The following is a 13,289-nucleotide window of genomic DNA, read 5'->3' as shown; positions in this document are numbered from 1 at the left end:
TCAGGTGAGAGTTTTTCCAGGCAGAACTTCCTTTTTTCAGCAAATATTCTCAGCCTGGAAACAAATCACTGTCTATTCCTCCTGTTAATGACCACAAAACAGATTTTTGCTTCTCTTTGGGAAATTTCTAGAGAGCTGTTGTGCATAATGAAGATAATGAATTAATAGAATAAAAAAACCCTGGAGTTCTAAGTAAAACTGGCAGAATTTCAGTCTCCCCACCTGGAGACAGCATCACAAAGTCCAATATGTGTGCTCTGTTTATCTTTCCATACGAGCTCAGGATCAGAGAGTATTATCAGACTTCAGGAGTCACATTGCCCTTTGCATTCAATATATGACTTCTGAGCTCCTTTAAATTATGTTAAAAATCTATCAATTCAATTAATTTAATTGTGGTCTTAACCAGTCTATAGAACTGGTATAAAGTAAGGATTCAAAGATACACAGATCTAGTTTCATGACCTCTCTTTAATTTGAATAATTAGTTCCACATAATTACAGTTGAAAATACATAATCAAAATTTCTTTACCATTATCTGTAAAGCTTCAGAATAAAATTGCTAAGTAGCAGATAAGAACGCTGCCTAGGAAAGATACATCATTGAGTGGCATTGGTTGCTTTCTGTTTCCTCTCAGAATCGGCACAACCAAATATGCTGAGAAACTGACACCAAATCAAACAAGGACAAGGAGGAAAGAGGAAAGTAATGATGAAGCAGCAAATGCTATAATATCTTATATGAAAAATCGTGTGTCATCAGTTATTCAGGCTTATTTTGTTTAACTTTTTCCAACTGTCTACCAGTGAACGGAAGACAACCTTTCAGTTTAACAAATAAGATAAACACCACTTACCCTCACAGTCTTCTATTATGAAAATAAAACCAACGAGCATAGAAGCAGGTAACAAATTACCCTCGGGAATTACAAAAAGCCAGTGCTACTAATCATCACAGATACTTCCCATTGACCAAAAAGAACTGTCTGAATATGTTGAAAACAAAATTCAAGGTTTTGAACAGCAGCAAATCTGTTTTTGTTTGTTTTTCTGAAAACAAAAAGAACAAAAGAGAGAGAGAGAGACAAATTTTGCTTTGTTTTGATTTTATTTTATTTTTTAAGAAATTAAATATTCCAGCAATCAGCAGGGTCTTATTTAAGAAAATATGATGTAAAGCTTCATGAGAATTCACTGTCAAGTATCGTTTTTCTTGTGTCAGAATCCAAAGCATGAGTGTTTTTCAATAGGCATTTCATGTGATTACATCCAATATATACTCTGGTGATTAATGAAGACCATAAAACATATCTGGGGCTTTATTGGAATCAAGGAGGCTAAACTATACAGGAAAACATGGCATGGAGAACACAAACAAGACGTTCTATGGTACCTCTAAATTAATCTTTTTTTCTTAGTATATTATTTCTTTTATTTCTGAATTTTTGTCTCATTCCTCTATGGGTTTTAAAAACAAACCCACCACCGAACCAAAACCACACTAATGAAATTACTGGCTTAAAATAGTAGAAAAAAAAAGTTGATGTTTGTCAAGAAATCATCCCATTCACAATATCAGGTAGATAAGCACCGCATCCAAATAATCTCATTTTTTAGTTTCCAGTGGTGTAGTTTCACAGTGGAGTTCAAAAAGACACAGTAAATCCCAAAGTAAACTGAATACAGTATGGATGTTCTACAGAACACTGACCATTTTACTTGACAAATCTTCTCTTACCTTCTGTTGTTAGGACAGGGTCTTAAATCCCAGTATATTCCAGAAGATAAATACAACAAGACTTGTTACCTGTTGACATGTACACTGCATTTCCTGTGAGTTAGTGTTAAAAAAAAAAAAAAAAAAAAAAAAAAAAGATGAAGAAGACAACTGCTGTGAGTAGTACCTCATAGTGGAGGAGAGAATGTGGGTAATCTGTAAATGAACATGACTATTCAACCTTTGAATGTTGTCCTCTCCATCATTTTACTCACCTTGTCCATTCACTCACGCTAAAATTTGAAGACATCACGTTCATAAACAATTGATGTGCATTCCCTCAGCATTCCCTCATTCTGAAAGACATGGCCTACTCAACTACTTTCAGCTGTAAATCTTTCTCCAGAATATACAGTTTGGACAAAGTAAATAAATAAGAGATCATTGCCAAGCTGTAATTATGTGTAACAATTGCCTATGTTCTGAATGCCTTGAAGAGAGACCTCAGGTGAGCGTTTTGGGAGGAGCCATCGTGTGCTGCAGATGACCTCCAGAGCTTCCTTCCAAATTCAACCATTTTGTGATCTTTAAAGAGAGAAAAAAGGAGAAAAAGAAAAAAAAAAAAAGCAAACGTGCTTGTTTGAAAATATCTATAGGCAGGAAAAGTCTTATTCTGAATCACAAATCCTGTGGTATAAGGATAGTCACTAAGGGAGTTCACTCCCCTGTCTAGCAAAATGTAGATACATGCACCAAATGTCAAATTCTCTCAAGATCAAAATATTACGGATTCTTATCTGTGGAACATCCTCACTGAGGAGAATACAAAATATAACATAACAAAATATAACCTATTTAGTGTTCAAGAATGCTCTCAGAGACACGTGAGCTCTGGAACAACCAGGCTCTGAACAATTGAATCTAGTTGTGGGTGTCACTGTTAATTGCAAGGACAAATTGTACTAGATGACCTTTAAAGGTCTGCCCCAGCTCAAACAATTCTATGATTCCATAATACTATGATTCTCATCTATGATTGAGCTTCAACCACCCTGCCATGGGCAGAGTTGCCAACAACTAGATCAGGCTGCCCAGGACCCCATCCAACCTGGCCTTGAACATCTCCAGGGACAGGGCATTCACCACTTCTCTAAGCAATCTGTTCCAATGCCTCACCACCCTTACTGTAATGACTTCCTCCTTGTATCCAGTCTAAATCTCTTCTATTTAGTTTGAAACCATTTCCTGTTGTCCTATCACTGAAGACCCTGCTACAGAACCTGTCTCCTGCTTTCTTACAGCTCTCTTTTAGATACTGAAAGGCTGCTATCAAGTCTCCCCAGAGCCTTCTCCAGGATGAACAGCCCCAGCCCTCAGCCTGTCCTTGTAGGGAAGGTGTTCCATTCCTTTGAACAAATTTTGTGGCTCTCCTCTCTGGGTGTGCTCCAACAGGTCCACATCTCTCTTGTACTGAGGACTCCACATCTGGATGCAGTACTCCAGGTGAGGCCTTACCAATGCAGAGAAGAGGGGCAGAATCACCTCCTTGTACCTGCTGACCATGCTTATTTTGATGCAGCCCAGGGTATAATTGGCTTTCTGGGCTGACTAGAATATCAGAATATGGCACAACTTCTGGAGAGAAGGGTTAAATTATGGTAGGCACAGTTAATAGTCTACGATTCTTGTTAGGAAGGAAGTTTTAAAAATATGAGAAAAAGAAATACATTCAGGTTTTGTGTTCTCTTACAATCTTAATAAAGAATTGGAAAAAGGGTGTGATTGTTATATGGCACATAACTAGAAACAGACTGATCAAGTATAGCAAATGAGATCATTCCTTATATTGTTTGAAACACTTCAGTTTTCCTAATTGTTGTTGTTTGATCAGTGTTAGTTTACATTCATTTAATTAAACATCAGAAATGCAGTTGGTGTGAATCCTTCAACACCTACTATTTTAACTAAATGCTGAATAAAGCTTTCAGCAAAACTACAGGAGACAGGATTTCTTTTCCTGGTATTTCTCACATTATAAAGTGAAGCAGAAAGAAAGTTGGGGAAGTGCACTTTGTCCTCTTGTTATTTTGTTGTTGCCATTTGTTCTTCTTTAGTGAGAACTGCTAAACATTCTCCTCTGCACATCACCTGTAATAAAATAGCATGTACATCGAATCATCAAATCATTAAAGTTGGAGAAGACCAAGATCATCTAGTCCAACCATCAACCCAACACCACCATGTCCACTAAACCATGTCCCCCAGTGCCACACCTCCATGCCTCCTGACCACCTCCAGGGACGGTGACTACACCTGTTCCAGCAGTTCAGCCCACAGCATCCTCGTGTGCCAAACCCATTGCTCTTGACCTGGTGGCAATGAGCCTTTCCATGAGACTTTTCTACCTTTCTGCCTCACTGATCCAAAACCAGATGAATCTGGATTGAGAGGAGAGCACTATATTATTTTAGCTCTCTAGTGCCATGTGGAATAGTGCCACAAGCCAACGCTGTTGATTAACCTTTTCAAAACAATTGATACATTTATTCTTTCCAGCCATTTGATGAAAATGTTCTACTAAATATAGTTAAAACCATTTCAAAATTTAATTATTCCTCTTAATTTTTAACATGATTCAATTCTGTGACACAGAATAAGCATTAAGAAAGGAAATAACAGACATTAGTTCCAAGAAGCATGCTTACAGTTTGCCACCTATTAATACTCTGCAAAGCGCCTTCACAAGTCGTGACATTAGTGTTTACAAACAGGAAGAAATTATTATTTTTGCTGTTGTACAGTACATGGTGTGGATACAACTCACTACTTGCCACTTCAGAATAGTTCAGGAGAATAGCTAATTTTTAAAGAATCTAACAGGGGAATCATCATTAATAATCTCTAGAACAAAATAAAAAACATTTCAGTGTCAGGGGTCTCTGGTCTAGGAGGCAAGATCTCTCTTTTCTGTATTGAAAGACAAACTGTTTTCACTTAAGTTCTCAGTGTAAAAAAAATACATAGCAAATAAAGCCAAAATGGATACAGAGCCACATTCCAAGGCCTCCAGTTTTTCGGTGTTTAGCAGTTCCTTCAGCAAGCCAAGGGACAGGAGATGAAAGAAATAAGTCAAAACTGGGACACAGAAAACCTTCTTAATCCACCCAAGTGAGTGCTGTAAGGCATGTGGGAGAGGACAGGCTTTGATTATGTGGGCCTTCTTGTTATTGCTAGCATTCAGCTTAGTTTCAGTGAATATATGAACATGCAGGGAAACTAAACGTTGATACTGGTAGTCCCCCTGTTCAAATCCATGTATTACCAGGCTTGTACATCCTGCATTCTGGATTTTTCATGTATTTCAGTTCCACCTCTACGACATCAACAGAAGAATACATTGTCAGGAACTCACACCAATCTTGTGCTAAGCTGTGAGATGGTACCTGTAAAGCATATCAAGAGGGCAAATATACTTACAACGACATGTTTAACAGCCAAAAATGGAGGGAAAGGGAAGCCAGCTAACTGCACAGCAATGCACTTGCTGCTTGGCAAACCACATTCCATAACAGCATTCTTTTTAAGTTATTGCTGCCAAATGTTGTTTGCTTTAGCTGTCAGAACTGTCTGCATTAATAATGACTAACTGCATGGAAGCTACTAACATCAGGCATTGTTTTCACTCACTGCCACAGACACTTCTTCAGAGCAGATGAGAGAGCATCTCATGAATATGTTCATTGAACAATCCTTTTTTTTAAAGCACTTAGGCTGGGACAATGTTTCTATGGGTACAAGTCCCACTGGTCTGACCTGCAGCATCTCCAGGATGTAACCTCTAGACCTAACACACTCTGCATCTGAGTTGCCTGAGATCATATTTGCACTATGTGCAGTTGAGTTAGCTCAGTTGTAAAGGCAGGCTGTTAGCAGTACTTATGAGAGCAGTGAGCTGAGGTACTCGGGGGAGACCCTCCAGACAAATGTAAACTCACTGCCCTCATGTAATATGGTCCCAGTGGGAGAAGCCTCTTGGTACCATGAGGAAGGCTTTCAACACAAAAGTGAGGTTTCTGGTAAGCTTTATACAGTCTTGCAAAAAACAACACTGTTACCAGAAGAAATAAAACAAAGGAAAATGTCTTTTCCACACACTGCAGATTCTCTGTTTTTGTCTCACCTGTATTGCTGCTTTTATTTCCCCTCCATCAATACCAGCTCTGTATGCAGAACATACAAGGAAAATATAATTCAAAGAGTGCCTGACAGGGAAATTTCTATCATGAAGCTGATTTGCTTGCAGTTTGGTACTGTGATGATTTAGTCTATGTGAGCTCTGGCTTTGGCTGCAAAGTTGCTGCCATTAAAACTGTGTGAAGGACTTTTTGCTGAAGTGTAACACAGTAGCTGTTGGTGTATCACTAATACGTCTTTTCCAGATAAGGTCAGAAACAGATTTAGTCCCGGGCAGCTAAATTGCTTTTGAGAAAGGCAATCACAGCTTTTAAGCAAGAACACTACATAGGATGTATTAAAGTCCATCTCAGCTGTAACAAGGTATTACCAAGATACAGTTTAAAAAGTGGAAGAACAATGTAGTGGTAATGAGAATTAAAAGGGAGAGGAGCTTTGTGATAAGACTACAGAACTCCAAAAGGAGAAAATGTCAGTCCCAACAGGATGGTCAAGGTTATACAGAGTTGTGCAAAAGGGTAGAAAAGAGCCTTGCTGGCAACAGTAAAGCACTGACTTATCCCCAGCTGTGTAACCCACACTTGGGCCCCTCTGGCCCATTGTCTCCACTGTGAGACTTGTCACCTAGTTGCATTCATGCAACATAAGGACAACCACTACTGAAAGCTGTTTTGAGAGACATGGAAAAAACGAAGAGATCCTGCATTTAACTCCAAGTATTTTTGCATGGTTTGCATGTAGGAATGAGGCAAAACCAAAAAGTAGTTCAGGTGAGGGACAAAGCAAGATCCTCAGCTTGAAAGAAATTGTGGAAGGAGTGAGGACCTCCAGGCAAAGCACATTCCATCCCTTTCATCACAGGAATTCTGCTCACCTTGAATGCACTTGGCCCTAAGCCCAGGTAGGCACACTCTCAGGAGGGGAGGAGGGATGTGCCAGCACCCTCTGGACTCTTGACATCAGCATTCAGTGTGGGTTCTTCATCTAAATGGTGATGAACTCCTGGAAAAATGAGAAGAGAGTTGTACTTACAAGTGGAATCATGCATTTTCAGGAAGAATGTGATAAACTTTAAGACCAGTTATGATTCTGAGTGTTGCCTTTGCTCTATGGTCACAAAAAGCATGCAGCTGCAAGGATTCTCATGAACCACATAGGATATTCCATCTAAGAAAAACAGGAAAGTAAACTGCTATATGGTTGTGTTTAAAAATGAATAGAGATTGTTACTGTTTAGGTGGCACCTGTACTATTTGTCATGAAAGATAGAAAGAATGTTCATTTATATAATCAAAACCAGATGAGCCTTTATTCTGAATGCTGAAACCAGAGTCCTTGTCAATGAAAAACTTTGAATCAGCATGTGAGCTAAAGCTAGTTAGCTAGCTAGCTACACTTTGTGGAAACAGAGAGTAATGGTTAAGCCATCAAATTAATTCAGGTGCAAAAAAACTACTTAAAGATTTAGGTAACAGCCTTGTTACAAAGTCCATGTAAAATATCTCTCTCTATATATAGTCATTCCTCCAGACTTACAGAGACCACCCTTAGTATTTCAGTCATCTAATACAGACTTTGCTAGCTGTTGTGCAGCCACTCCAACCTGAAGCACCAGGGTACTTTATGTTGCTCCATTATTTTCCTCTTTTTCATGAAACAAAAGGGAGGATAGTTTTGATCTCATCCCATGAAGATAATTGGTGTAACAGAGGGAAGGAACAGGCAGAATGACGGATGTTCAGAAGAGAACCGGTTTCTCTAGGAACCTGGCAGGCACAGTGCTGATACAGGACTCAATCACCCAAAAACTGAAGCCTAGACAGTATAACACTTAGATGTCTGATCCAAAGTTGAATTTATGCTCCTGTGTCACGAGCTGTTTACATAATTCATGAGGAGAAGGAGCTAGCTTAGGGTAAAATCCATCTGCACAATGAACTATAAGGTGTTTCCAGTGGCCTTGGCATTGAGTAAGTCATCTTCCCAGTAGGCTCAGGACTTCCTTTGTATCTCCCTGTATCACTTATTTGATATAATTTTCAGTTTGCTAGATTCCATTCAATCTTGCAACACAGTCATAGCTAAAGTGGGGTCACAAAGAATACAAACCAGCTGCGAGAAATGTCTACATACAAATTGAAGGTACAGCTGTTAGTAAATACAACTAGCATTCATAAATACAACTAGCATTCAACGAATGTATTTTACAGTGGAAAGCATGGGATACCAGGACTTTCTGGAATAAATACTTGGATTTTCTAACTTTCAGTTCAAAAACAGGAAAAAATCTGCAAAAGTGACTCAGTTTCCACCAAAACAGCAAACAACACTCACCTTCAACATCAATGAATCCTTTGGTCTTAAACTCCAATTCAGAGTGGAGTTCAGGACCTATACCAGTTCATCTAACCATTAAGCATGTGGCTTAACGCTGCATTTATAACAAACCACTCTTTGTGAGTCACTCTTTAGAAATTTACTTTCTTTACTATCCTTGCTTTTAACTTGGACCTGAAGGAATTCACATGATTTCTTGTATGAGGCTCTTTACTGACTTGGCACTGACCCATGCTAATAAAAGGCATGTCTTGCTTGTGTGGTTCCCATTAAATTCAGAGAGTAGGTAGACAGTTAGTAAGTGTATTCTGGAAAAAGATCAATGTATTAAATATTGATGTTTTATTCTGAATAGCAACCCCTTAGCTACTGTTTTCCTTCTCTCTGAGTAAGCTTTCATCAGGAAGATTGGATGGAAAAAGTGCTAAAATATTTAAAAAAAAATTCGATATCTAAATCAAGCAGTGAGTAGGCAGGTTATAAATAGACCTTTCTTAATTTTATCAGATTAAAGTAGAATTCTTTCAACTATTTGACTCCTTCTCCTTATGGGAGAATTTTTAAATAACATTTTTCTTGCTCTTATTTGGAAAACTGGATAGCCAGATAATAATTACCCTACTTTCATCTCAAAGTTTTTGCGAGAGGAGGCTGAGCTATTGCAATCTAGCAGTGATCAACACCTCATCAAGCTCAAGAAGCAATTAAGCCAGTGAAGTTTAAAAAAAAAATCAGGCATGAACACTTTCTTAGTGACTTGCATTAATTGTTCCAAAGGCTTTTAGTCACATTCTTTAAATTGTCTGTACTGTAAACTGGGAAGATCTTTCATGTGATGGTAATGGTAACACATTAAAGGATTCAAAAATTTCTCTAACTACTTGTCTTCTAATGAAGGATTTCAAAGAATACACCTGAGTGGGTATTTCAATGGGTAAAATTTTGCCCAATTTACTATATTCAGAGATCTACTTTTCCATGCTGTCCAGGATTACAAAGAGGAAAGGTGCTTCAGGAAGGAAGTGTCTGTGCATTTGGTGGAAGATTAACTCTTGAAAAGCTGAGGAATAAAGCTAAAACATATATATTATCTAAAGAAGAAAAAATACCTATGGACATGCTCAGGACTAACAGTAGAAATTTGCACACAAAGTCATTGAAACCACAAATTAGACATTATAAAGGACCATTATACCAAAGCACATCTCCTAGCACTCTCTCTGTTCTGCCTGCTTTTTCCTATTTAACTAATGAATTTACACTGATTTCCAGGCCAAATGGGCAATAGATGGGAAAGAAGTATCTACAGAAGCAGTGAGATGCTTCACAAAGGTGTACAGAAAGCCTTACTCCCTCTGTTTCTCCCTAGTCTGATGATATAGACATGCCCCCACTGCATGTCTGTGTGTGAGTGTGGACACGGACCGTGATGCCAATGCTACAAAGCTATCAGTATCACATGCCTTCCCAGTGTCCTTCTCCCCTCCCTTATGTGCACACCAGCTCTGTATCTTACAAAAAGAGCCCTGCTTTTTTTTTTTTCCCTGTCTTTGCCAAAGACCTTAGCCTCACTACAGGTGGAGAAGATGAAAATTTTGGCCAGATGTCAAACACAAATCTCTGGACTATTGCCCTCCCCTGCTGTTTGACTGTGGCATGCCCAGGATCTGCATTCAGCAACCCTGAGCTGCAGTTGTGTGTACTTGAATCCCTTACCCGTCATCAGCAGTAGCAGAGGGGTGTGCTAGATGTTAAGTGAGAGATGGGAAATAGAAAGATTTTTGTGCTGTTGTATCAGTAATTGCCTGCTAACTGTGATCTTATGTGTGGCCTGAGACCAAATGACAGTCAGTAATTTGGTATTAGGGAGTCCTTCAGCTCCCAGTGAAGGACATCAGAACTATAGATAGTAGCTCAACTAATTTCAGGATGCAAGATAGACTGCAGCTACTGCTAAATATATGAGATTTCTTTGTTCCTGGTAGTGAAGTGTAATTACATCCCAAAGCAGATGACAATGTTGAAGGGCATCGTTTTAAAATCCTTAACATATGAGTTTTTAACATAGTTCTTATTTGCATTTGTTTGTATTTCTACTTAGAGACCACATAGAATACCTAAGCCCTGAATCATACAAGCTTTAACTGAAGCTGAAAGAACATGAAGGGTTCCACCTGTAAGAATAGTACAGGTTCTACAGACTACTGGACTCAAAAATTGAAATAAATGACATAGGTAGTGAGTGAGGAATTTCTTGTTGGAATGGTTGTAGAAGAGCATCCTAATCTCTGATCTCTAGACAGAACTTGCTGATGCAGTCTCTCCATACGGTCATTTTCTTTTTTTTTTTTCTAAATTCAGAAACAATGCATTTCAAATGCTTTTTCTTACGACAGAACCATACAGAAAGCAACTGAATGGTGTGACAGATGGAGTATAAAATTTGTTCTACTTGCACTTGCCCTGTGGTTGGCTAGGGTTAGCAAATGAAGGCTTAATGAGATACATGAGTAATAGAAGTCTACAGCCAAGTTCAATTTTGAGTGAGAATGGGGGGGCTGAGCCAGTGCACACTACCAAAGTGCCATTCATGTGGATGACACCCTTCCTTCTCTCCTCATACAAACAACCTCCTCCTTCTGTAAATGCCAGCTATTGGGATCGAAAGGGCTCAGAACTCCACTGTAGATCTTCATTGCCTGGCATCGTTCTCAATATTTTGAGGAAAAATGCGGATGCTTAAAACTTCTGCTTTAAGATATTTAGACACAGATTTTTAATTTTAATGGAATGCTTTCTTCTCATTTCCCCTTCCCATATTACTCTTTATCTTCTGTAGATTTCTCTGTTTCTGGGGCTCTGCTCATTTCTCAAAGTTAGCTGGTACTTTACTCTCAAGATCTGTGACAACGATTAATAACTCCAGAAACAGAGGAGCTAATGAAGTCTAGTTGCACAGGAGTCTGTCTTCTAGTTGGATTGTTTCGCATCGAATAAATTTATCAGCTCTGATTGAAATTGTCACAGTCCATCAAATCCTGTCACATCCTGTTGAATTCCTTACTGCTCAATTAGACTTGAGCATAATCTCTATCTTTTCTATCAGCCATCATCAATACGTGTATAACAAAATTAACACCTTTGTGGTCTATGCTATTTCAGATGAAACAAGCTGATTAAAATATTACTGAGGGACCAGAGAGACAGGGAAGCAGGGAACAGACTTCAAGAGACACAGACATACACACATGTATGCTAAAAAAATTCATAGCCCCCCGCCAACACAGAGATTAGGGCAAAATGTCTAGTAACAGCTAATTTTATTGATACTGCTTGATTCTTTTCGGGAAACTGGTTTAAGCTATCTTCCAAGAGATATCTTTTTCCAATACCATCTGTATGGGCACAGGAAGTGAATCCAGTACAGCTCGGTTGGAAAATCTTTCTGTGCATGCAGTAGGCAAGCTCCAGAGCCATGCATTTGCTGAAATCATCAGTAACTTGAATCAGTATAATGATTTACCTTTTAACAGGCACTAGTTTGAGATTCTGTTCCTACATATTCAGCCTATCACACGTGCACAGGAGAAAGGTTTCCATGCCTTTTAGTTCCACAGACCCCCTACACCTCACATGTAAGCCCCCTGATGAAAGGCTTCCTTTCCTCAGAACCTTTTGAAAAATCCTTCAAAGCACTTAGAACTTCAGGATCTAGGAGTACTTTCAGAAGTAATTCAGGTGTATGTTTTGGCTTTGCCTCCACCACATTCCTTCCACAATTCACCATTCACTTCACAGTATTGTTTCCACAGGAAAAAGGGAGGGTTACGTGAGCCATTAAGGTCATAGTGTATTGTCTAGGGCTGGCCTAAACAACTTAGCTTAATTGCCAAGTTGGAAGCCCATGATAAATGTAAGCCTATTTATTTATAAAAGCTTCCCATGGAAGCACTGGCATAACAGGAAAGGATATTTTTTTAATAATTATTTTTGATCTAATGCTCAAACACAGTATGCCTTAATCCTTTTGTCTATTGTTGGTTGTTTTTAATATGTATTGTAGCAATAACTCTTCAGTTCCAGTGGCAGGCACAAGGTAAAAATACACACATAAGAATTACCACATTTTTTTCTACGAATAAGTCTCATACTCAAAAGTTCACACTGCTTTTACATGCCTTGGAGATTTGAGGAGGTATTGCCTTTACCAGGAATTAATTTACAATTTGTATAACAAGAACATTCAAGGATTTGTTTACTAATTTTGTTTGTTTGTTTATTGGGCTCAACACAATTTGCAAATTCATTTAACAGGTATTCACTGGGGGAATTTATTGTTTATGTAAGACTATGATTTAACTTCGGAAGGCAGCAATGAAAGTTTATTTGGTCAAATCTTATTAGCTGCTATAAAACTTCTCTGGAAATTACTAATCCTCCTGGCTTCAAAATATGACTTTGATACTAAAATTACCTTGATCATAGGCTGTAATTCTAAAGGTGGAAATTACAAAAGAGAATAAGGTTACGCAGAAGGCTGTTCACTAGTGATTTATTCACGTATTTCTATTGAGATTACTAAAGTCAATTCATACTTGCATTCACATGGTTTTGTATGTATTCAGCTGTATCAAGGAGCAGAACAAGAGTAACACAAGGACAAACAGCAAAGGAAAATATTTGAACCTGTGCTTTTGTTTACTTTGCAAATACAGAATTATAGAATGGCTGAAGTTGTCAGAGACCTCTGGGTCCATCTGGTCCAGTCTGTGCTCAAGCAGTGCCACCTAGAGCAGAGCACCCAGGCATATGTCCAGGAGGCTTTTGGAGATCTCCAAGGAGACCACACTGCCTCTCTGGACAGCCTGTTCAATTCTTCAGTCACTTGTATAGTAAGAAAGCATTACCTGATGTTCAGAGGGAAAATCCTGCATTCCACTTCATGCACATTAACTCTTGTCCTATCACTGGGCACCATTGGCTCTGTATTCCTTGCACCCTCTTTTCACATATTCAACTGAGCCTTTTCTTACCCAGACT

Source organism: Lagopus muta, chromosome 1, assembly GCF_023343835.1.
Source record: "Lagopus muta isolate bLagMut1 chromosome 1, bLagMut1 primary, whole genome shotgun sequence".
Classification (NCBI taxonomy): Eukaryota; Metazoa; Chordata; class Aves; order Galliformes; family Phasianidae; genus Lagopus; species Lagopus muta.
The sequence above is the reverse complement of the archived record's forward strand: the minus strand, read 5'-3'. Positions refer to the sequence as shown.